Genomic DNA, 26,530 nt, shown 5'->3' with positions numbered 1-26,530 from the left:
AAAGAGGAGCTACTGCTCAAACTGTAACAGTTGTCACACTGTAACACTTAGGTGCCTCAGCCTCTAGTAATACAAGTCTAGCAAAACTGCTCCAATTTTGACTGCTTCTACCATGGTCAAAGTTGGGGTGATTCTTTTTTTCATAGAAACCCTCACCCCTTTCAAAGCTGCTCCAAGTTCATATTTCTATGCATGCCCCTTTTTATATTCTTTACCTTTTTATACCCTTGCGATATTAATTCAAATATAAGTTAGTCAAATTCTTCCCAAAAACTTATTTGATCATAGGATTAATTTACATATGACTGAGATTTACCATTGTGCGGGCCGGGAGCGACCCAAGCCCTTTTTCGTGCTGCACACGGGCTCTGGCCAGCAGCCTGGGCACGCTGGATCGGAGAGGGAGGGCGACGAGCTGGAAGGGTTTTCGGCGACGGGAAGATGTAAAACACGAGGGTACGTCGCAAGGGTTTTCGGCGACGGGAAGATAAACCTGCAGGACTCGAACCCGGGTAGAAGAGCTCTGAGATCGGTCAAGGATTCACACGAAGTTTGCTAGGCTCCGTGGGTCCTTCTGCTCACTCATCCACATGAAGTTTGCTAGGCTTCGTGGGTCCGGTTCTTTTGCGCACAGGGAGGGATACGTCTAGGAATCTATCGGCGACAGGGAGTGGCTAGAGGCTGATCAGACCTCTGTTGCCTGCTTGAAATGCGCTGGGTTCAATAAGCTCCGCAGCGCTTAGAGATCTTCACACAGCGTGAAGTCTTCTCCTCCCAGTGTTCGTGGAGTCCTCCAACTTGGGCGGAAACCACTCAAGCCTTTTATACGGCTAGCAAGCCAATCACTAGCCGCCACGTGTGAATAATTTAGAACTGGCCAATAATGGGGCTCAAATTAGCATACAAATGGCGGGAACTCTTTGCAACGAGCATTTCTGTGCTGCAACAAAGAAATGCACCCTGCAAAGAAAGCTTCAAATTGGCGGGAAATTCTCCCTTGCACCGGGGTTCTCTTTTGCAGCAGAAAACTCCACCGTGCAAAGAAGTTGTAATTTAGTGGGAACAATTTAGCAGTGCCGAAGCACACAAAAACAAAAATCACACCCTTTGGGTTGTGACAACCATATGTTTAATTTTATATAGAGCAGGGGGTGGCAACCTATGGCTTGTTGCCCGGATCCACTCCACAAAGGAATTGGATCCTGTCCAATGGTACGTATCTGTGGCAAGTCAGCAGCAGTTCTGCAGTACTGTGGTGAGAAGTCATGGTGAAGAGGTCACAATAGACTGCTGGCCCTGCCCCTCACCACTGATCGGCTGAGAAGGCTGCCTGTCATGCAGCCCTGCCCCTCTCTGCCAATCAGTGATGAGGGGTGGGGCTGCATTTTGGGTAGGTCCATAATCATGGTGGTCAAGCCGCAGTCCTCATGACTGCTGGGTTGAAAGCTGCATCCAGCCCCAAGGCCTAACTTTGTTTTTAAAGCAGTGTGCCACTACTAAAAGGTTGCTGACCTCTATTATTACAGTATTAATTTATGTTGATGATTTCTCTTACGGGAAAAAAACCAGGGTTAATCCAAGACGGGGGCATCTTAATTAAACTGAAAGGCAGTGGATTTAAGACAATATACAATTAAACTGTTTCTTACATAATGCATAATTAACAAGGTATTGTGGATAGGGACTTACTCAATTTATGATTTCATGGAAATTGCAAAATCGGGTACTGTCTGCAAAATCCACAGGGATTTCATAAAAGTAAAAATAAATAAAATGATGGCAGTCAAGGTCAACTAGTGTTAGACCATCAAAATCCATTGATGTATTGGTGCCTGCCCAGGGATGCCAGTGGGACACCAATCTGTTAGACTGTGAATTTATTAATTAAGGCTCTCTAATGAATACTAGTGAAAGGTTCCACGGTCCAGATGATTCTTGGGCAAAGAATTAGCTAGTGAAGTAGCCAAACAGTCTATTAGATCCTTACTAGCCTGACCAAAACTATGATCATGGCAAATTTAAGGATGCAAACTCGGGTGTTACAACTGAAACAAATCAAATGGTTTATTATTAAAGGCAAGTAGCAACAGGGTAACAAGGAAAACTTTAATATGATCAAAAGAATACTTAATGCAATTACTATATATCTATTGAGGACTAGAATCAATGACTGAGTGCCTTATTGCTCTGAATACTATGGCTGTGTCAAGCTGACGTTGATGCTGTCAGCTCTTCAGGGAGAGTAAAACCCTTCCTTCCCTCTTTCCCTTTGGGGAGGAGTGATACTTACCAAAGTAGTGTGAGCCACTGCTTATCGCACTAAGTGCTCCCGGGGGCAAATCCGGGGAGCTGATTCAGTCACAATTTACACAAATCAATGGTAGGGGAGCCATGAAGTAATTCTGGAAATAACACTCTGGGATTAAGTTTCAGTGCTGTTCCAGCTTCAGTGGTTCACTCTCTCTACACACTGCAACAGCTAAACAGCAACACCATACAACCAACAACCATGCAATAGGACCCACAGTCCACCAGACCTCTTCTATCAAACACACCATGCCACACTCATGCACTCAGAGTCACACACTCGCACCTGCACTCACTCACTGAGTTCCCATCAGCAGTGACCTTTTATATGGGTAGTGCTCATGGCACCCACCCTTGTTGCACTCATTACTCAAGGCGCACTCAGCATGCAAAAACACAAGTTTCTAGGACATTCTCATGTGCGCTGCATATATTTCTGAGGTAAAGTCATCTGCAGTTCATCCCTTGACTTAGTTTTCACATAAGTATGGTACAGAGGTGACCTCAGGCCTTATTTCTGCTCCTACACTGGAATGTTCTTTATTCTCTGTCCTTCTAGCATTGAGCTATGATCCAGTTACATGGCTTAGACTGGCCATGAAAATTCTTCATCATGCTCTTGTACTATATTTACCTGAATCCAAGTATCTTGCCTTTTTCTGTATTTATATTTTTGGCTTGGCCATAGTAACAGGCAGATTGGTTTTAATTTTGTGCAAAAGCCGTGGTTAAGGCCTTTAAAAATTGCTGAGTAAATACTGTAATTTATCTGTAGAAGAGTTGTAAAACACATTTTCTACACTGGTTGCACTCTTTCAGAGTGGAAATACTTCTATACTGTCTGGGAGGGGAGAATATTGTGTGTTGACTTAATCCGCTGTTTTCCATCTGATTTGCCTCCTTTTCAGTGTATGCCTTCTTGTTAAATCCACACCCACTCTCTAGCATCATCATAGCAGGGACAGTCCATGATGAAGTCTCATTTGCAAGCTATCCAATTAAAGAACTTGTAGGTTGTTCTTAAGCCTGACCTTTGAGGGAAGATGAGCAATGCTGCAAGACTGCATCTCTATATTTGAGGAGTTGGTATTTGTCAAAGTAGATTTTAAATAATAATTTCACACCATCCAGTATCAAGCAGTTTTTCTTTCTTTCTTTTTTTTCTGTTTATACTGTCAAAACAATACTTTGTCAGGCAGGAAGACAATAGGGTCTTTGTGTGCAGTGTTGCATTCGCTGTCTGTATTCCCCCTTTCAAGATGGCATGTGCTACATCTCCATTTTGCCATGTAGACCATTTCCCTGAACCCCTATTGGCTATATACAGACAAAGAAGTGGTTTCTAATTTTTTATTTATTTGTTTTGAGTAACTTGTCTTAGGAGCTGGCTGATGAAATATCTATTTAATCTATCAATATCTATTTAATTCTTGATGGACTTCCAGGAGATATAATAACTTTCTACTTTGACTTCCTTTTTTACATCCCCTGAAATTTTATTTTCTAGATACCTCCTTCCTCTCCTATCCTTAGGGCATTTAAATGCTGATTTTTTTTTGACAGTTGATATTGCAAAGTCATGTCTAAAGAATATCAAATTCAATCTGTTAGTAATCTTTTTGCCATATTACACCAGGGGTGTCAGATGCATCCAGCTCTGCGGGCAGGATGTGGGCTGCTGGGCTGGATTGAGCCATGCCAGAATTAGCAGGATGCCACACTCAATGCAGAGCTGCATGAGTTTGACACCCCTGTGCTAGCTATGTGCCATACATGCTGTATGCCATCCCACTTGGGCTTGTGCTGTAGGCAATGCCTGGGATGGACTGGCACTGGGCATTGCATGTGGCCTGCAGAGCTGGAGCAGGGAGTATGCTGCATGCTGCTCCCCACTGGACCAGACTTCTTTGCTGACTCTGGGACTGGTCTGGTGGGATACAGCACACGTCCTGTGCTGGCCTTGGGTGCAGCACCCATGGTGTTAGGCTTAGCCTGTGCGCCACCTGCAGCACAAGCATTGGAGTAAGGCTAGTGTTTGCTGCATGCAGTGCATGGTCTAATTTGACGGCATGTGGCAAAGGGCATGCCCTGCATGTGTTGCCCCACTGGACCAACCCTGTGCATAAGTTCCAGTGCAGCCCAAACTGGATCAGCCCAGAGCCAGTGCACAGTGCCAGTTGAGTCGTGTGCCACATGCAGTGTGCGCTTCAGATGGGCTTCACACGGGGTTAATCAAAAACTTACACGCTGAACCGTACAGTTCCATGGGCCATTCTGACCTGCTGCCATATATTCGATATTAGAGAAATTGCAAAAAAGTTTAGGTTTTTTGGGGTGTATTTCTTTTTGTTTTTCTTACTGACTCAGTTTCATGTTTTAAGTTAGCTAGAACAAAAATGTGTGCACTGTGTGGGGGATTCTAACTTTACAATGTTCATAGAACGGAATATAAGGCAATCTTAATTCTATATTTCCATATTGAAAGAGTTCATAGCAGCTTTTAAGAAAAATCTTCACTCTTCTAGCTAAATTGATTTTAAAATACATAAGGATTTGGTTTCCAAATCGGCTGATTATGAAGCATTGAACTTGGCAGGCAATTTGGGCTTTGCTTATTATATTATTCTCATGTACGCCCACTCTTTTCAGTCATCTTATACAAAAAGAAATCCATTTTAAGAGTGACAGCCAGAGCAGTATTTGAAAGGAAAGACAATTTTGTGTTCTATGTAGATATGTTGGTACCAACATAACTATTATTACATGCTCAGTCATCACACTAATAAGTACAAGCCCTCTATTGTATATATGATCTCTTACTAGAGTCATGGAACATATAAAGATGGCCAAACTGGTGTAGAGATAGCATAGATCTAGACAAAAAAATGTCTTTTGAGGTTCATTTGACTGCTATGTATTTGATGTCTCTGGTTCCCAGGTAAAGGAAGTGCAGTGTGTACATGAGAAATGGGACTCAGTTGGGTTTATTCCTGGCTAACCCTTCTCTTGCAGGTAAGAATGGAATGAATGCCTTCAGGTGGAAATAAGGACAGGTTTTTTTTTGTTGTTTTTTTTTTTTTAGTGGGGGCAGGGGAGGTCCCCCTACCCTCTTTTCTCTTGGCAGCCAGCAGGGGGTTTTAGAAAAGTAAAAGTATTGTGACAAAACACATTATACCATGTCAACACCATGTCACAATGCACTGTTTTCACAGTATATGTAAAGCTGTAACGATTAGTTATCCTGATATGGCTCTCTACAGTTTTGCTGGACCATGAAGTCAATCTCTCTGGTAAATGAAGTAGGAAATAGCTTTCAAATATAAAAGCATGAGATGAAATAACTTTGACCTCTGCAGTATCTGGAGATTCAGCCTTCTGCTTGCATGTTTGCTCTCACTCTTTCATCAGCATGCCTTCGCATGCATACTGACTTTTTAACTTTTCTCTGAGTATGAAGGTAGGCTTCAGACTCCAGGATGCCTCGTGTACGTGCCTGCTATTTTGGAGAGAGCAAAGAATCCATCTAGGGGTAGATCATCTGACAGTGCCTCCTCTCACCATTGTCTTAACTCAGGGGTGGGCAAAATGCAGCCCGGGAGCTAGATGCGGCCCGCCAGGCCATTGTATCTGGCCCGTGGGGCCCCTAAAAAATGGAGAAAATTAATATTTATCTGCCCCTGGCCGCCTATCGTGCAGCCCTCGATGGCTTGCCACAACTCAGTAAGCAGCCCTGTGCCCAAAATAATTGCCTGCCCCTGTCCTAACTGGAGCTGGGGAACTTTGGAACTGGACTCTGCATCCTGCAGGATCTTTCTTTCTACTGCATAGCACTTTCTCTTCCTTCTAAGTAGGGCCAGGCCAGTAATGTATATGTGGTTTTTTTTGTTTGTTTGTTTTTTGTTGGCTGTTTTTTTTTTTTTTGTCTGCTTCCCTGAAACTACCCTTTGCACAATAACATTTTAGTTCAAAAATTAGAAATGGGGTTTTTAACTTGCAAATAAATAAATAAAAGGTGCTTGCAGATTGAAAAATGGTTTGTTTCATTTTGTTTTTAAGATCCAGATGCATTTTCTTTGGGCTCTAATTCAAATATTCATGTGCGGGTACTTAGCCCCGCGTAAGGTACTATGATACTATGAACATTTGTTAGTAAAATAAATGTAAAAGATTAAAAAATGGTATATGCTTTGTATGTAAAAGCATGTTTTTTATCTGCATAAGGAGATGATCCTGCCTTGAGCAGGAGAGTTGGATGAGATGACTAATTAATGCCCCGTCCAGCCCTATTTTCCATGATTCTGACTTCAGGAAAAATAAGCAAATTGTTCACATGTTTTCTTGTGGAGCTATTTGAATACCTGAAAACCATAATATGTATCATACAACAAAAGTATTTATAGCCTCTCTGACACTTTCAGCCTTTGTCTTGGAAAATACAGTGTAGTTACTTGACATTATTTTCAGTAACAGTGTTAAATTTTCACATACGCATACTGGATCTTATGAAGTACTTCAATTTAAAAAGTTGGTGTCAGCAGTTCCTCAACTCAAGGATGATCTGTACCATGGCTCATTGATGGTGACTTAAGAGTCCAGTACTTGAGCCATGGACCTGTTCACAGAAGTTGCAGGTCTTTTTGCAGGGGAGAGTAGGTTGTAGGCCAGGATTTCTATAGTTTTTCTTTCCTTCACGCTCTCTTCTCTGCTTTGAGGGCAAGACACTTTACCTCAAAATGGGCAGCTTCTTGGTTGAGGCTGTAGTGCCACTGAAGTCGGCTGGCAGCCAGCTCCTCCCAGCTCTTGACGTTGGCATCCATTTTCTTGAGTTGTGCCTTCAATGTGTCCTGGTAGCATTTCCTAAGAGATGTCAGGCCAGTACTAAGCTGGGAAGAGAGCACTTGTTTTGGGAGTCGAGAGTCAGGCATCCCTACCCAATGTCCAGTCCAGAAGACTGGGTATTTGAGGATCAGTGACTCAATGCTGGTAACACTGGCTTCAGTAAGGATATTGATGTTTGTGTGGTGATCTTCCCATTTGATGTGGAGGATTTTAGGGGGTGACGCTACCCACATTTAACACCTGTATGGGAGAGTAGTGATGTTGATTGCATCGTAGACCTGCATCTTGGTGTCTTTATGGAGATTGCAATGAATAAAGACACATTTTAAGCAATTTCCCAAAGGACAAATTGCTTGCACATGGGATCCTGTACTGGATCATAGAATCAAAAAAAATGAGGCCTAAAAGGGACCTAAGGAGGTAATCTAATTCAGCCTCCTGTTCAAAACAGGACCATCCCCAACTAGATCATCCCAGCCAAGACTTTGTCTAGCTGGGTCTTAAAAACCTCCAAGGATAGACATTGCAAAACCTTTCTGGGTAACCTGTTCCAGTGATTTACTACCCTCCTAGTGATAGGGTTTTTTTCCCCTAATATCTAACCTAAACTTCCCTTGCTGCAAGTTGAGACCATTGTTTTTTATTCTGTCATCTGCCGCCACTGAGAACAGTCTAGCTCAGGGGTGGACAGTTATTCGGGCTGGGGGGCCACTTAAGGAGTTTTGATGAGATATTGAGGGCGAGGGCAGGGGGTTGCAAACCTGGCCTTGGCCCCTTGTCATGGGTGTTTACACGGCCTGGTGCAGGGGGTGGGAAGATGCCAGTTGGTTTGTTTTTTGGTTTTTTTTGGTCTGGCCCTGGGCCTGGCTGTCCTGCACCCATGGCCAGGGGTGCTGAAAGGAACAGATGGGTGGGCAGGACCTCAATGAGACTGGCCCAGGACCCCTGCAGGCAGGGCATGCTTGGTCAGGTGGATGGGATGGAGCTGTGGGCAGGCAGGCAGGTGGGGAGCAGCATCTAGGAGCAGGATTGTGGGGCAGTGAGTGCAAGGCTAAGGACTGGGGCAGAGCCATCTGCTCCCCGCATGTCACTGCTACAGGCGCCAGTTCCATGGGCAGGCATTAGTAATTCAAATCAGATTCTAAGAGCCAGATGATAGAATCTATGAGTTTCTTCTTAGAATTGTTTTAAAGAATGTAAAACCATTCTTTTCCATTCAACCATACTGTCTTTGTTAAATGTGGTGTTAACTGTTATAACTAAATTAGCAGCACAGTGCTATTAAAATTGAAAACTATTTAAAAAAGGACTTCAGGATTTTTAAACAAACTGTGTATACAGTAGACAAAATAATCCAGTTTTACATGACTATTAATACCTAGGCAAATGTATTTGCTTCTGTATGAACTGGCATACTTTTCAAGATCAAGATAGGATTTTAATGCCATTATTTGCCATTGTGCTGCAGGTTTGTCAGGTTTTTTTTCTCTTTTATGAAGGCACTATAATACTGTTATAATAGTCTGTCTTACTCCATTTAATTGGAAATGGTCTCTTGAATTTGCCTTTGTAATCTTTTTTTCTCTCAAAACAATCTTCAGTAAACCTGATTTATCTTCTGGTGGGCAAAGATGTTAATGTCTGCATTGAAATCTCCAGTGGCATGATAACATCTTTGATTTACCAACTTGGTGTACAACTTTGAACTTTGTGGTACTGTTCTTTATAACCTGGGTTTGTAGACCTCTGTAGTTCAGATAGTAACAGAAAACTGTCAGAATTTAGATCCTAATCCAGATTATGGCTCCTTTCACAGAATACTTTGGTTTGAAGTGACGCTCCATTTTGGCAAAAGAATCTCACCAAAGGACTCCAGCAATTTAGTAACTGAAGGGCATATAAACTAAGTCTTACAGAGTTCTAGACACTTTAGTTTAGGGGCTGTTCTGAAGAATGCATAATTTAGTTTTAGACCTGATGTGATAAGTAAGGGTAACTCAATAGGGAAGGAATGGGATGAGGAAGGCTAAGAGCACACAACAAGAATTTTCAATTACTTATTTTAAGCAGATGCACGTCATGATGGCTCAGGTAATATTAGTACTTGTTTGAGTGACTGTTTTGTATGTGGGCATCACTGCGGCAGCAAGCATATGTAAGGAGTGTTGTGTTTAGAATGAGAAAATAGTGGTTTGGTGAACCAGGATCCATGTCTAGAATTGGACTTCTTAATTCTGTGGCCAGTATTTTTATCTGCTGTTAATATGCATGTTCTGAGATGTGATTAATGTATTCTTTAGGTTGTACCTGGTTCATGTTGATTTGCTTAATTTCTGTTGTAAATGCTCTGCTGTTTTCAGTTTCTCTGCTTAGCACGTGTTTCCTGACAGATCCTCATTTAATTTGAAAATGGTAGCAAGCAGCATAATTGTGCTGTTCTTTTCAGTGTCACTTTATTTGATGAAGTGAAATAATAGAAACGTGTACAGCTATGTTTCATATAGTAGATGCGCATCTCATAGCGCACCAGTTTATGCTGACCCCTTTTGCACAGGCTGTCTGGTTTTTACTTTGGTCCGTATAGCTATCAGACTCTTCCCAAATTTAATCTACCTTTTATCACCTTAAACAGAAGATAGTACTATCAGTTGTTAGTTTCCTGCAGGCAATACATATGTTGACTCATTGGTTGTGGAATCTGTTTTACCATCTGACATTGCTGCTTGGTTCTGAGAGTTTGCTACCTCTGTGGAAAGTGTTGCTTCTTTTACACCCAAACTTTTGGTTACTTGGGGTGGATTTTTTTTTTATTATTATTTTTATTTTTTGTAGCATACTTTGTACATTGTATATTCACATGAACAGTTAGACAGTTTGGCTTAGGTTTTTGCTATGTCTTTGCATTATGCTGAGTAAGATCTAAAAAGGTTTTTTGCTTTGCTGAAGTTACAAATTATTTTTTCAGGGGTTTGTTTGGTTTGGTGTTTTTTTTTTTTTTTTGTTAAATGCTGTTGTTTTTAAGATGCAGTCAAATCAGGTAGTTGGTTCTAGTTTTCATTTGTTTTGCTTCCATTCAGAATATGCCATCATAGTAATAAATAAACAAATCAAAATACTAAAAAATAGAAAACACCTTTGGGAAAGACTGAAAGAAACTAATGGCTCTTGTAATGAAAATATCTAGGAAAGTTCCTCTTAATGATTATAAAACCCAATTATATCAGTTCCACTCCTCGAAGTACTGTGCACATTTTAGGGGTCTTTTGGCTACATGCTTATTTTAAAATTTAAAATAAAATAAAACAAATATTTTTTTTAATCTTTATTCTTTAGCTTCTGTTCAACCAAAAAGTAAAAAGTGTACTGAATTTCCATTGGTGTGTGTAGTATAGTTCAAGGGATATCACACAAACTCTTCACAGGCAATCTGAAAAGATAATTATGAACTTGAAAGTGAACAGAGACTGGGAGAGCCTTGCCAAAATATCCCAAAAATATTTTCTGTGTTGCTTCCAAGCATAATCCCAATAACAGAATTTGAGAAGTACTATTGCATGCTGTTGGGTAAAAGCAAATTAAGGTGAAAAACCTACACAGTAGGCAGCATGACCAAAGAGGTGGTTTACAGCTGCATGAACTAACCTGCCATGTGCTTGGTCTGATATTCTCTTGCTTTTCCCTATGATGAGTGACAGAGGGAAAGGGTTTTGTGCTTTGGTTCTTAGTTGCAGATCCCTAATCAAGGCTGCTTGGCCCTTGTGCAAGTCATCTGTGTACTGCTCAAGTAGGATTGGAGATATGCTCCATTCCTGCAATTCTCTAGCCAGTTTGCCTTCTTACTTCTATGGCAGGGGTGGCAGCTGGCATATGTGGTAACAGCTGCTGCTACACCAGGGTTGCACTTACTATAACTTCCCCTGTAGAAGGAGAATTTTACACAAGCCAGTATCTGTTGCATTAAGATCCTGTTGTGCTATTTACATCTGCTCTCAATAGTGCAAGAGCAGACAGGTGCCTCGCCTACAGGCTCTCCCCATGTTCTGAAGTGTTTACCATATTTTCTCAAATCCAAGACGGTGGGGGGAGGGCAAGCTGCCCCTCATTTTAACAATGGGGGGAAGCCCCTCGTCTTGGATTCAAGTAAAAGCTAAGAGGGAGGGGGCAGACAGCTGCTGAGGTTGGAGCTGTAGCTACAGTAGGCACTCGTCATCCCCAGCCACCTGTCCTCTGCAGCTTCTGCCCCTGCCTGCCATCTTCCGCACTGCCACTGCTACTTACCCTCCAGAATTCTGGCTTTGGCCCTGCTCTGGCCTGGGGCATGGACCATTTGAATGCTCTGGCCCTAGGGAGGCAGCAGAGGTTAGGGGGTGTAGGCATGGGGGTAGGACAGGTGCCAGAGGCTGCAGGGACAGAGGGGAGCAAGTGCTGGGGGGTGGCAGGGGTATGGGGAGCAGGCAGGCAGGAGGGGGCCAAGTGATTGTGGAAGGGGAACAGTTTCTGGGGGGAGTACAAACACCGTGGTGGGGCAAGAGCCAGGACACTGGCATCAGAGGGAGTAGGCAGCAAAGGTGGGGGGTGACTGTAGAGGGGGACTGGTGGCAGGGGGCAAGGTAAGGCCACTTGACTCCCCCACTGCTGAATTGGGGAAAGTAATGACAGGGGTCAGGCAGTTGGGGAGGGGAGGGATGAATTTAAGACCACACCCCGATTTGTATAAATTTGCTACAATTCTCTCTATATATTTTCCATGTATGGAATCTAATTAGTGGGAGGCTGTCTTGAATTCAAGTTGTCCTGGATTTGGGTTAAATACAGTAACTGCCTTTCACTTGCCATGATGGTACTTACAATCAGAGAATAGGCTCTCAATTCTGTTGGGGAGATGCCATCTTGGGGGTGTCTCTCTCCCTTTTTTTTTTCCCACCACTAGGTTGTTGCTGCCTCTGGGTCTTTATCCACATCTTGGAATTACCTGGGGTTTTTTGTTTTGTTTTTTTTTTTCCCCCACTGTCCAGAGGAATCTCTGGCCTGATCAGCAATTCCAGCAGGGCTGGTGTCTCCTAGGCGATTCCAACCAAGGTGCCTTTCCCCACCTCTATCCAGGGTCTTCCTCAGTTGCACTGAGGATTCTACCCTCTCTGGTCTTCCTAGGCCTGCCTACCATTTCCATCTCCATTTCCACTTGTGCAGTTTTGCAACAAGGGACTCCTTCCCCTATCAGAGCCAGGGCATGACTGACTGCTCAGCTCTGCCCAGGAGCTAGGCTTATATATCCCCAGAGTCTGCCCCTTTCAGCCTTCAAGCAGTCTGTCTTAAAGGCCCAGCCTCCATTCTTACACTCACTCTCTAGTACAGGGTAGGGTTCCCTGTTGCAATATTTTAGGGGGGCAAAAAGGTTTAAAATAAACTAAATCCTTTTCATCTCTATTTCCAAGTCATACATGCACTTCAAAAGGCATACAGGGTTTCAATGGGTCTATTTTATTCAGCAGGTTAATTTTAATTCTTTTTAACATAGTAAAACCTTACTCTTCATTTTACTGTAGCTGAAATGAACTGCTTGTGCTGAGCTGCAATATAGTGTATGCTACTTGAATTTGCATGGAAGTACTATAATATGCAACTTATTTCTGAAAGGCAGAATAAAGAAGAAAAGATCTTGCCTTATAGTCAGTACCTGAGTAGCAACAACTTAAGAGCTAAGCCTGCTCATTGTTCTGTTCCCAGTTGATAGCATGCAGCATTACTCTTTTTGCTCAGCAGAAGCTGAAGCGGTAGAAATTGCCGTTACCATATTTTCTTGCTTATAATTCGCACCCCAGTTCCAGCAGCTGTCTTTTGATGGGGAAGAATGTATTCAATATCCAGTATGCTTCCAGAACCTCAAGTTACAGTATGGTTGAATCTTAGACAGGTGGCTGGACATTCTTCTATATGCACCCAAATTTTCTCATGCTCTGCGAAATGAAGGCCACTTCTTTGAGACTCTCTCCTTTGCCATGTGGAAAGAATATTATTGGAATAGCTACTGCTACTAAGATTTTAATTTTTTAAAAAGCCCCATAAACAAAATTACTAGTATACTAACAACAAATGCAAGTTCACCTGCATTTGCACTACAAAGAACATGTCTGTTCTTGCAAAGGACAAACATAAAGATAGAAAATGACCGAAGAAACAGGGACATGAAAGAAACGTGGTAATAACTTAAGGTCTAAGCAGAAGACTAGAAGTTCTGTGGTGAGGGCAGTCATTTTGTATGCAGAATAATATAATGCAGTGTAAAAGCCATTTTTGGCCTCCTATCCCATATTCTTCCATTACGTCTCCCTTAAATACTTTTCTCCCCCTGAAAAGAGCAGCCAATAATCTGCTGAAATTTGAGACCCAGGTGGGGTGCAGTTATTGTGCCCCAAGAGCAGAATGGCAGCTGAAGAATTGCTTGAAGAAAATGGTTGGAAAGTTGTGCAAAATAAGAGACCTGCCTCAGAGCAAAGCTGGTATTCTGGAGTAGCTCAGCAAGCACAGTTTAGAACTTGACTTGCTTGGCTGTGGAACCCATAAGGTGCTAGAAGGAGACCTTGACAGCTTGTTTAGTCTCTTCTTTGGTGGAGCTCTTAACATGTTCAGGATACAGTTCCTGCCCTTTATGCTGTGTGAGCTCCTCTACTGGAGAAAGCTGCTTGTCTTTCAGGGATTGTAAACTTTTACAGCAGGGAATATACTTCAGAGGTTCTTCTCAGGATGAGTTCTTCCTTCACAAACTTCCCTTTGCAGTCTCCCTTCTCTTCTTAATTTGGCCTTCTCTGGAGACCCAGTGACCATACTTATTTAAAGTGCACAGAGGCTGCTATATTGGTAAATCCATGCAAGAGTGCTCTTGTCTAGGTTCTTTTTATTTTCCTCATCAGCAGCTCCATAAAAGCCGTATGTGTAACTTCAGTGGTAACTTCCACAGATAGCTCGTTCTGTTTTACACATTGAAATGTTGCACACATGATACAGATGTTTGTCATTGGGGCCTGGAAGTTAAGTTAATTTAGAAGGTCTAATCCTAGCTCTCCTGCAGAAGATGTTTATGGTCATCTGAGCCTACTGTCATCTATAGCACCCCTCTCACAGGATCAGAAAGAAGCATCAAACAGTGGGAGTTTGTCAGTGACTTGCACAACATTTACTGAAACTTATGTGGGACACTGAATTTAAAAAACAAAACAGAAAAAACAGCATAGATTTTGCTTTGTTTTCCCCTCCAGTCATTAGAGATTTGATAAAAGGATATATAAGATGGGATTTATCTTTGGTAGATCCAGACAATTTTTAGATACAAGATCCTGGCTCTTCTAAAAGAATGTTCTTGGATTGTTCTGCACACTACCTTAAAAAACCCTTCTGATATTTCTGTATGCTGTCAGCATCAAAATGCTATGCTTTAATATTGCAGGAGAAATCCTGCTTAACTCAATTCTGATGAATGGGGAAAAGCTGAAAACACTTAATGTTTATAGTAGGCTGTGACTTTGTTAAAGGAGCAGTAGTTTCTTCCTATTATGGGAAATCATAGATTGCATTTACCCAGAGGTATGGGTCTATAATGTAAACATTGAGAGCTTCACTATGAGCACAGTGTAATATGTATGCACAGCCGTAAGGGGATAAAACCGTGTGAACATTGAAGGAGTGCAGTATGTACTGAGTAGGCTGTAGCAGCTGCTTTATTAATTGTACAATAGAATGTTAATTTGCATTTTGCTAATTGGCATGTAAACATGGTGGTCTTCTCATATCTGTGAACAAAGAATTTACTGGTACAGTACTCTAATAAGGTATCCAGATTTTTCTCCTAGAAATTGTTGCATTAATTTATGAAAATTAAAGTGAGAAAATATGGTATTTCGTTCACATAGAAGCACTGTTTTCCCCTCCAAAAAAAATCAGCCACCCAAAATTGGGACACCCATATTAAGCAGAGAAGCTGAGTTTCCTGAATGGGTTAGAAGAACCCTTCTTTGATTCCTGCCCTAGGGTACAGCAGCTGTTGCATTACTATTCAGGCAGATGCAGGATTCAGTTGTCTTAATGCTTCCTTCTTCACACTGCAGATGTTAATACATAATTCTCCCTCACTTAATGGTCACAGGTGTTAACGGTTCCCTTGCCCCTCCCCTTCTCCCAATGAGACTACCCTTTCTTGGAGCCATTTAGTTGTCTGTAGCTGTTCCTGGTCTCTCTTCTCTTTTACAACCTTGGAGACTTCAACTTTTTTCAGGATTATAGATCCACTCATGAAGACCAGCTTTCAGCAGCAGCTAGGGTTCTAGCTTTAATTAAGCAGAAAAAGGAGACAAGTCAGCTGAGGATTAGGGTTTGTCCATAACTGGGAGAAAAATATTTCTTCATTTTGTCTTTCAAAAATAAGGTGTATATTTATATTCTGGTGCACACTGTACATGAGAATATGGTAAATGTTGTCCTTGTTTAGTAACTCACAAAATGCAGTTGCAGTGAGTTGCACACTCATTAGTGTGAATTAGTTAGGTTTTAATGCAGTGTTTTGAATTTTTAATACTTTGAATTTTAAATACAGTAAAAATATCCATCTAAATTGAAGGTCATGGTTAGGTTTGATGCATGGGTGGTCAGGAATGGTTACCTAGTGGATGGGCAAAATCAAGAAGCTGGGTTCCCAGGGAGCCAGGAGTCAGAATCAGCTAGAATTAGGAACCAAAACCAGAGTCAATATATGCTATGGGTCAAATCAGGAGCCAAGAGTTGAAATCAGAAATCTGAGAAAGCAAGAAAGCCCATGGAGGTTAGGAGCAAGTACTTCTGCTTTTGCCCAGACAGTACTGCAGGCTGCGCCTAGTTTTTACAGGGCTAAAGCTGGTGGAACCTTTAAACTCTTTTCAAAAGCAGTTCAGCTTTAGGGGATGAACTGCCCTGATCCTCTGACTAGGATTGGTTGGGCCCAGGCCTCTAATCTGACTTCATTAGTTATCCTTGACAGTACTGAAAAATTGCCAGTTACCCTGGATTTGCATCGAGTTTCCTTTTCATACAACTATAAAATTATAACTACTGTATTATTCTCCAGAGTTGTCTTAGTGATTTTAAGTAGTGATTTTCAGCATAGGAATCTTTTCAGTGACCGAGAATTTTATTGTTCTGGATTTTAAATGCATGGCACTTCTTAAATAGCCTACAAGTATTTTAAAAGATAGTTGCTTATCTGTTTGTAGTAATGACTGAAGCACATCTTATCTGAGTCTTGCAGTACTCATTGCACAGTTAGTTTCTCCCTTTATACTATTTGCCTATAGGTTTACTTTCAATGCTATAGAAGAGGTACATGTTCCAAAATCATGTTTGACTGGTATCAGCCAAGTCCTCACATGGCAGTTGGACAGGTATGTAAACTTCTGGCTTCCTCACCAGTCTTCATTTGGACTGAATGAAGAAAGAAAACTATGTGAATAATGTTACTTAGGAAGTTAGTTGGAACTGCATGCCTAAGACTTCTTTCCTGAAAGATATTGGCAACTTTTTCTGTCATTGCTTTCTGAATCCTGTTGGAGTTTGTTGTTTTTTTTATACCTGGGGATTCAAATCATTACCATGTCAGGCTAGCTAGTTGTGAAGTGGGGCCCTGTCACCAAACAGTAAAACTATAACTTTTTGTTATACATAAACTTAAACAAAGACAACCACCATCTCCTATCAAAACCCACCCAAAACAAGAGGCTCCTCAACTTGTCTTCTGCTAAGCAGTCCATATTTCCATAAAATGAAATATATATTGGAAAAAGCAGAGTGTGTTCTTTTAAACTTGTATGATATTTTCATTTGTATAGATGACAAAGTTGAGTCTTTCTGCAACTTTGTTATATGTTAAAAATATAATTGTTTTAGTACAGAGAGAATGAAGTCCAGCAGCTTTTCCAAAAAGTAGGATAAGAGATCTTGCCTTGGCTCAGGTATCACAGTCTTTGGTGCACCCCTGCCTTCCCAATATCCTGAAAAACAGATGGCAGCAAGTCTAACTAGGAGAGAAATGCCTGCAACTTCTTGCACAGACACAGGCTGAAAAAAGCCACTTGAGTTTCTGCTGAGCTGTTTTGGATTCACAAAAAGTCATGCTTGGTATATAGACAGTCTCTTCCAAAAATTGCATAAATAATTCTTGCTTATGACTGCATTCTTTATAAGACATTAAGTTGTGTGAAACATGGCCTTTTTATATTATAATGTTAGCATTTATGAATTGACATGAAGAAAAATTAAACCAAATGGTGTATTTTATACATTCCAAAGTCTCACATTAATTGTTTTGCTGTTTTGGCTTTATAAGGAAATGTCAGCTAGCAGGTGTAGGATGACCTCTGTCAACTGACATTTACTTATAAATCCATTAAACAATGGTATGATGAAAAATTACACACAAAACAAAAAAAACCATTATAAACATATATAGAGATAAGGAAGAGATTAAATGATGGATTAGATCAATTTTAGGGGGTCAAATACTTTAATATTAAAAGATCTTTCCTGAATTCAGTATCTTACTAAGAAACCAGAAAAGCCAGTTTATTAATCCAAACAAAAATCGAGGCACAGAACTAATTAGTGAGCAGTACAAACAGATGAAGCTACGTTGCAAAAGTAACATTTTAAACTGCCAACTATACAACGTACTAAAAATGGCGTACATCGATAAATAGTTTCAGATAGAGCTGAAAACTAACTAGAGGGCATTTAATCTGCATTATCAACAGGATGCCTCCAGAGCTTTTTTGGTGTCAGTAATAGAGTGAGATCACTTCCCTTTGAAAGTAAGCTCCTGAGAAGTGACTTTTAAATTAAGGACCTGATTTTTTTTAACATGGTTTGTTTTCACCTATTCATAACTCTTTCCAAAGTAAAAAATACAAGAATGGCAAATACAGTTTTTCATTCTCATATTGGACCACACTTCTGGTCCAACACTGTCAACTTGTTTTTTGTTTGGAGTGGGGGGTTGTTTTTTGTTTTTCACAAAAATCTAAATACATTGTAGTTGATGGTATTATAAGAACTCTAACCTTAGAATTTCTCTTCTCTGGTTACGAATCCAAGCCATTCTGAATACTTGTCAGAAAACACAAGTTTGTAATATATTTAAAAACATAATGTGCTTAGCCACTGACAGACTAAATATTGCAGAATGTTTGGATTGAACACTTTTTCTCTGGGAATTTTCCTACCAGCAGCTTCCTCTCACTTCAAAAGGAAGGTGCACTATATAGAACAAGCAGCTGCAAGTGGCACAGGCAGACTCTGTGTGGCATAGGAAAGGGACATACAGCTAGGGTAGATACAAAATCAACTATTTAAAAAAAAATGGATTTTAATGTAAATTAGATTTTTTTTATTTAATCTTTTTTTGTTGCTTTTTTAAAAATAACAAATGTATATAAACATAGTTTTAATTTAAGAAATGATAAAGCTTAAAAGATATTGTCATGGAATAGGGGATTATAACTTCTAATTATATAGTATTTGAGACAATATATTCATGTAACCTTTTTGGAAAATGTTTTTATAAATAGGTCTCACAGGCCATGGACTATATCAGGGGCCCAATCAATCTTCTGGGGTTCCCAGAGGCTCCTTTATATGTTAGCAAGGAATAAAGAAAACCACCCTACCTAATGGGACTCAGTATTCAGTCTAGAAGAGTGATCTTCAACCTCTTTTTAAGCAGATCACCTTTTTTTAAATTAAAAAGCAACCCAAGACCTATGTTGTCATTTCTCTCTCCCTTCCCCTGCCCAGCAGGTCAGTCTGAGGACAGAACAGGGCACAGATCGAGGTGGAGGGAGAAAAAATTATTTGGGGGTGCGCTTCCCCAGCAGGTAAGTATCTGTGCAGGGAGGGACAGGGAGAAGTTAAATGAATAAAGGATGTCAAACAACAAGAATGAACTTTGTGGAAAACTGATTAAATGGAGGCTTCCTGGCCAGTGATTTTTAAATTATGATTTAAAATTGATTTTATTTAAATCAAATCCACCCTGCAGACAGCACAGTGGCAGATGGGGCAGAAAGCAGTAGCAAATGGGACTAGGAACACAAAAATAAGGAAAGCATCAGGTTGGGTAGGGGAAGTGACACTTGAGGAACATGCAGGGCTAATTTGTGGCACACCTGTCATAAAGGCTGGCCGTGGATGAACTAGAATTTCATGCCAACAATATTGGATAGGGAGAGGTAGGTAGGTCATTAACCATTTGGCTCTTGAAGTTTCCAGGAAATGATGGAAGCATAGGTTTTAATCTTAAGCCACTTTCTTCTGATACACCCACTATATAATTCATGCTATAAACTTTGTAAGCATTGTAATGATTAACATGCAGTGAAAGCAGTAGAGTAATATTTGTGTACACATAGGCCAGGGGCAGGCAAAATATGGCCCATGGGCTGGTTCTGGCCCACCAGGCTATTATATCCAGCCTTTGGGGCCCCTAAAAAATTTAGAACATTAATATTTATGTGCCTCTGGCTGTCTATCAAAAATGACAGGAGCCAGAGGCAGTAGGACCCAGGGGAAACCAGTAGCAGAACTAAACAGTCTCAGCCCGGCCTCTGCCTAGCAGGGGTTTCTGGCCTGGGGCTGCTCCTGCCTCCCTGTGCTGGAGGGAAATACAGATAAGGAGGAGGGGGGAGGGAGGCAGGGGAGGACCGTGGGTCATCTCCCAAGTCCTCAAGGCTGGCTAGGCTGGCTCCTGCAGTCCCGGTGCTGCAGCTGGGATCCATGTGTTGCCGGAGGGGTGGGCAAGCAGGTGTGTGGGGGGGAGGAAGCAGGATAATGGCAGCAGCAGAAGTGGGAGAGTGGGGAAATGGCGGCAGCAGCAGCAGATTGGGGGAGGGAGGGGGAAGGGGCAGCAAGCAGGTTCACAGAATGCAGCGACACCTGGGCAGGACAGCAGGGCCAGCACTGGCAGGGCCCAGATTAGGGTGGCAGGAGTGTGGGAACTGGGCTGCGCTGCTCAAGCAGGGAGAGGAGGGACCCAACCCAGCTCCATAGAGCCCCTGGCAGCCTGGGCCTCACACTACTGCCACCCTGCTCTGGGCCCCACCAGTGCTGGCCCCAGGGCACCGGCCTAAGCCCTGTGCTCCTGCCCAGCTGTCGTTGTGCTCTGTGCTCCTGCTCACTGGCCCTTCCTCCTGCCTGCCACAGCCATTCTGTGTGTCGTCGTCTTTGGGACTGCAGGAGCAGCTGGGACATGCCCAGGAAACGACAGGAGAAGGGAAGCAGTGGTAGACGAGGGGGCAACTGGCAGCGAGCAGGAGCATGGGGCTCGTGCTGGTGCTCTAGGGCCAAGAGCAGCAGGAGTGCAGAGCCTGAGCTTGCAAGAGCCCTGGTGGCAGCACTGCTCTGCCTGCCACAGGGAGGGGGAGAGGGGAGGCAGGCTGTGGACAAACCCTCCCCCTCCATGCAAGCCACAACCTTCCCCCCCACACACTCGGAGCCCTCCCCCCAAAACCCATACCCATCCACACCTATCCATCCCCCCCACAAATCTCACTTGCACACTCACTACAAGAGTAAGATTTCATTTTAAGCTATTGTACTATCACCTCTGTATACATTACACAAAATGCATGTAAATCAGGACACAATATTTTTTTGAAATTAATGACTTGTAAAATGTTTGATTTTTTTTTTTTTAATATATATTTTTTTTTAAGAATATAATTTGGTATTCTTCCATCTTAGAGATGGCAAAACCCCTTGCTGAAACGCATACTTCTGGGGGGCAAGGGGAGGGACATCTGTTGACAAAGGTCAGGGGTTAGGGGGCTGGGACTTTTGGTTCCAAGATGGCAACCAGGGGGTGGGCCACCTGTCAAGGGACGGGGCTACCCATGCAGCCCTCAGTGGCTTTCCACACCCTGGTAAGCGGCCTTCCGCCCAAAATAGTTGCCCGCCCCTGACATAGGCACTGACTTTAACTTATTTTAGTATAGCAAGGCCCTTATTTGTATTGTTAACTCGAAGTTTTAATTTGTTTTCTTTTTTGAAATAACTTAATTTCTATTTAGAATGTTTTAATTGCTTTTTTCACTCCTGTTTCTGTTGTTGTTTTTCTCCTTGACTCAGAATGAGACAATAGGAAGATAAAGGGAGTTCAATCCAGAGTCAACTGAACTCCCTTTGAAGTTGATGGGAATCTTCATATAGACTTTAATATAAAGCCTGGTACCTTATATCTGTAACTGGATCTGTAGTTTGCACTGTAGCTGTTTGAACAGACAATTTTCATGGCAATGTATCCACTTATATTGAGTTCTTCAGAATGTAGCTTGTTGATATTTCACAAACAATAATATGAGTAGGAGATCAGTTTTAAGGATAGCAGGCATTCATACATTTTTTGGGTAATTTTTGGGAGGAGTTAAGGACTGGCCACTCTCACAACATTATTGGGACTCTGTCACCATTTCTAGTATCTTTATTAAAGCCCAAGCTCCTGGGAGTGTGCACCTGGGAACATAAGTATCTAATTTCTTTTTTTATTAAAAAAAAAAAAAGGTTAATAGCTTTCATAGTTGCAACAAGAAATTTTAGCATGTGAGCCTTAGAAGCTGAAAAACCAATAATCAACCCAAAAACAATCACTCCTGAACTTGGTTTAAAAATCTTGAGAATTTTATAATGTCATTATTTTTTGCAGAGCTTGATTTGTGATTGTTGGACAGCCTGGAGTTGGTAATACTTTTAAATCTGAACAGTATTTTGAACTTGGTGCACAGTATTAATGGGGCATAGACCCAAAGTTTTCTCAATTATCTTGATCCTTTAATTCTAGTTATAAAACAGTAGTATTCTAGAATGACCTTGGATCAAATGCATCCTCTAAGTCCTGTGATATAATAAATAGTGTGATTCCAAAATAATTTGATAAATGTTAGCAATTCTTGTAGCACACTTCTATAATATTATTTTGATAAGGGAAATAACATATTTCCAAAGAATAAAAGTATAAAGCTGTCTGAGCGCAGAAATGCTCTTTCATAATTTCTAACTTTTTACCAAATAAAAAACCCCCAAAAAACCCTTACTTTTGAATATTAAGAAACAGTGTCTCTGAGTGCTTGCACATGAATACAGAAAGCTGGGAGGTGGCTTGTATAAACAAGGTGGGGACAACTTGAGGCTAAAGTGAGTCTGTACGTTGTAGTAGCAGTTTTCTGACAGTTTTCACTCTGGTTTGTGGGAGCAGAATTAGGCAGTTGAGATAAACTAGATCTGCTCTGCTCATGTATCAGTTTGATCAGTGGGAAGGTCAGAAGAAGAAAATATAAAAAGTGAATGACTGAGGTGGAACTGTTGTGAGTAACTGCATAAAATTTGTTTTTGTTGTCCATTGCTTTTTCGTGTGTAAATGAGCACAGTGGGATTCCACTATGCTAAACTGCTAAAAGTGTGTGTGTGGAGGGAGGAGGGAACAAGAAATAGAAAAAAAGACAATTTGCTTGTGACTTCTTTATGAAGAAAGAAGAGGAATGGAAAGAAAAATTCCAGTGTTATAGTGTGAAAGCTCCTACCCAATAAATCTATTCCTAAAACTGTATTAAAAACTAGCACATAATGAACAAGCAAGCTTGAATAAGCAACCACATCAGTCAGATGAGCTCTTCTAATCACTGCCAGATCATTCAGCTTGTCTGTGGCTCTCTCCAGTTCATTCTTGCTATTGGTCAGAGATCTGGAATCTTATCTTCTCAATCAGGAAGCTTATGCATTTTGGAAAAGTTTTCCCTTTTGAAGAGCAAAAATAGCACTGTGCTGTTAGTGGCAGTCTCTTTGTATACTTTAAGCATTCTGTCCCTTTTGGGAGACCATGATGATAAAGCTGCCCAGATTTTTCCCAGAATGCACTGAAAAAGTAAATGCAGTTGTGGTGTGCCCATACATAATCCACATAAATTGCATAAATACAATTCCACCTGTATTGTACATAAGACTTCAGGGTAGAAAATTGTTTGAGGGAGTGATCCAAAACTCCTTTAACCTTGAGTGAGAGGGAAACTGGTATGTGTTGTTTTTATGCAAATCTGCTACTTTATGTTAAAAAAACAGATGGCAACAATATGGTGATACTTAAATTTATAAAGGTAAAAGGTGAGAGAGTGCCTTACTCTGTATTTGAAAAAAATAATTTTCTAACAGAGTGGTCATTTTCAGGTATTGAGACTTTTTCCTGTTATTTTCATAAAGGGATGCTGTTAAATTTGGTATAAATTAACCTGCTCCTTGTGATTGTCCGGTGGTTTTGAGGTCTTTTTTAGACTTGAGGAACCCTTGGATAGACTTGCAGCATCCCTTGGAAAATGCCATCTTTTAGTTTTCACTCTTTCTGTAGTAAAAAATTATAATAATGAAGCAATTGTGTTGCAGAGAACTCGGAAAGGTCACAATGATGGATTTCTACTTGGAATCTGTGAACTTATCCTGTGAATTAGGTTTGCAAACCTAACAGTGCCACAGCACCCTGGTTGAGAATCACCAATCTAGTCCTATGTCCTGATTTAACATGGGCAATTGGAATTTACTGAATAGGTCTTTAATGCAGATCTCTTATTAAAACCTCCAATCTTGATTTTAAAATTGCCAGTGATTGAGAATCTACCATATCCTGTGCTCAATTGTTCTGATGGCTAATTACTTTAACTTAAATATATCTCGCCTGCATTTGTCTAGCTCAGTGATTCTTAACTGGCGTTTGATGGGTACCGTGGGGTGACCTGAACCCCTTGTAGGAGTGCTGTGGCATGGGTGCCACTGCTGCAGTGGGTAGGTGGAGTTTCCCAGGCACACCTCTGTTTCTGGGAGGAGCATTGGCATGAAGACTGGGCCAGAAAGGGCTGTAACAAAAGTAGGTGCTTCTGCATGCTTTAGGCTTATCTTATTGTGCATGAGGCACATAGTGCACTTCTACTTGGCTGTGATATTGATGGCAGCAGCAACTCAGTGGAACAACCACTGAGGTAAGCTGAGGCAACACGACAGTGATTCTCAACCAAGGTGCTACCAAATTTTAATGTTATTCAGGGTGCCCTGAAACTACAAAGGTTGAGAACCAATAGCTAATGATCAACATCCAGCTATAAGAACTTGTTTACCTTTTTGCTCAGTTGAATAAACTAATCAGCAAAGTGTTGTGTCTTGCTTTAATCAAGTTTTCCTTTTAATGCTGTTTTTATAAACAAAATAAAATGGAGTTCTAGGAGTGTCTCCCTTTTTAAGGCATGTTTTCCTATCTTTTAATCACTTTAATGGTTCTCCTGTGAAAGGTCTCCAGTTATTGACCCCTCTTACCAAAGTCTGTCCTGGCTTTGTTGTAGATCTGAAGGAGAGGAGCAGAATGATTGATTTATGTGGAGAGGCACAAGAGTCATGTCTGGGTTCATTAAAAGGCTTCTTTGGCCCCGTTGCTTAATTTCTGTATTTGAGAAGAAAAATTAGAAAAGTAAAATTTTCTTAACTTGTAGAGGTGTTTTAAAGATAAAGCCAATTTAAGTTTTGTGAAGAACTACATAAATACATGGACAATGTGAAATTTAACCTATTGTTAACTGTCCTATTTTTTTCTGGGTGTTGAATTCAAAAGAATTTTTTTTAACTTACCATCTTCAAAACACAATCTCTCCTCAGACTCTATGACCCTTGCTTTTTAGTGAGTGAAAAAGCTTCTGGATTGAAAATGGTTGCAATATAAGGCCATTCGTTCTGAAAGTGTGGCATACATTCCAATTACAACTATAACTTGTCTCTCTCTACACAGTTTGAAACCTTCATGCTATTGGATGGCTTGACAGCATATCCTTTTGAAATTCCACTCTGCAGAGCTTAGTCAGTGTTGGCACGTTAACTTGTGACTCACTGAGACATTCCCATACAATACTGCTTTCTTTCCTCACTCGTTCTAGAATTAAAGGCTAAAAATGTAGGACCTGCAGAAATAGGGAAACACTGATCTGTTTAAACAGTTACTGACCAATCAACGCACAAAAGCATTAGACAAGAGATTACCCTGAGCTGCATGTTTTTTAAAGGAAACGGAACTTTTTTAAACAGACTTGAGATGTGTGACTCTTGAAGACCAAATCTAGTTCGGTTATGTAGTTCATCCTTACCTTACACCGTCATCATTTTTAATTGGAAAAAGGAAGTGAAGAAAAATCTTTAGGCCGTACCATTTTAGTAGTTACAATGCTAAGTTTATAGCTAAGAGGGAACAGTATATAAAACCATTCCTTTTCATTTTTAAAGAGGAATAGGTATTGCTCTTTCTAATGTTACAAACAGTAATTGACTTGTAATGGTGATCTGCCAGTTTAAAAGGTTATTAAAATTCTACCTCTTCCCTGGTCAAGCTTTTCTTTTACTTCCCCTCCTACCACCCTCTTTCCCCATCCACTTTGCTCCATCATTTGTTCCTGCCCTTGCCTGCCAAGTTGTCTCATGATCACCTCCCCAGTTTCTTTTGCATAGCACTCACTTCCACCCTCATATTACCAAATTGTTAAGTACCACAATGTCGAATATTTTTAAAGGCAGTAAGCACAGATTTGAGGATTTGGAGAAACACTGTAGCAGTAAACAGCCTACCTAAATCCCCTTCTTTGAGTCAACTGCTGATTAGCAAATGTGCTAAGACACTGGGACTGTTACTCCTACTCATAAACATTACCAAAGGATGACTAATGACCTCAGATGTTTAAGATTTCATGTTTATCAGCTATATCATCCAAACGATACCACTCCCAGTGAGCTAGCCTGAGTATTGCTTCAGTATTCAGTTGGAGGTGAGAGAGCTACTAACTAAAACACGAACAGACCTTTCTGCAGCATCAGGATTTTCTGTAGAAGCCTCAACTCCAAGTACTGACCAGATCTCATGTTAAATTGGAGTTGATGGGGTCACATTCCAAGTCTAAAGGTGTTTCTGATACTTGAAAGAGAATACTATTTTGTGCAGTTGTTAAGATCAGCATTTCTTATTGTAGAGCAGGGGTGCTCAGTTCCTGTCCTATGAGCCAGGTCTGGCCCCTGACAGGTCATCTGGCCTGTGGGTCCCTCCCACAGATTAAAAAATTTGGCGGTGGGGGTGGGAGGAGTGGTGGCACCTCTGCCATGCTGCTAAGTTTCTGGACCCAGGGTGGGAACCCCACGGGCCAGAGAGCATGGTCCTGCATGTTGACTAAGGACCTGATCCTAGCAGGTGGGCAGGGTTGGGTCATTCATCCGGCTTGTGGGGCCAGATGATTTAGCACTGGGGTAGAGCAAAAATGCCTGCAGCAGTTTCTCTGAATGTAATGAATTGTTGGGGAAGGAGGAG

At 41.3% G+C, this 26,530-nt stretch overlaps 1 long non-coding RNA gene across 2 annotated transcripts in view; it reads left to right on the top strand.

Annotated features, from left to right (window-relative positions):
* LOC112550572 overlaps nt 1-24,870 on the top strand; it is a 26,541-nt gene extending 1,671 nt beyond the window's left edge. Inside the window, exons 2-3 of one of the 2 annotated variants that reach the window (XR_003094496.1) lie at nt 18,961-19,037; nt 21,286-24,870. This is a non-coding gene — a long non-coding RNA (uncharacterized LOC112550572). Of the gene's footprint in view, nt 1-18,957; nt 19,038-21,285 lie in introns of both variants that reach the window. The other variant, XR_003094495.1, reaches the window with a different exon arrangement.
* Nucleotides 24,871-26,530: the final 1,660 nt, after the last annotated feature.

The sequence above is a fragment of the Alligator sinensis genome, unplaced genomic scaffold, assembly GCF_000455745.1.
Source record: "Alligator sinensis unplaced genomic scaffold, ASM45574v1 scaffold34_1, whole genome shotgun sequence".
NCBI lineage: Eukaryota > Metazoa > Chordata > Crocodylia > Alligatoridae > Alligator > Alligator sinensis.
The sequence above is the reverse complement of the archived record's forward strand: the minus strand, read 5'-3'. Positions and strand labels throughout refer to the sequence as shown.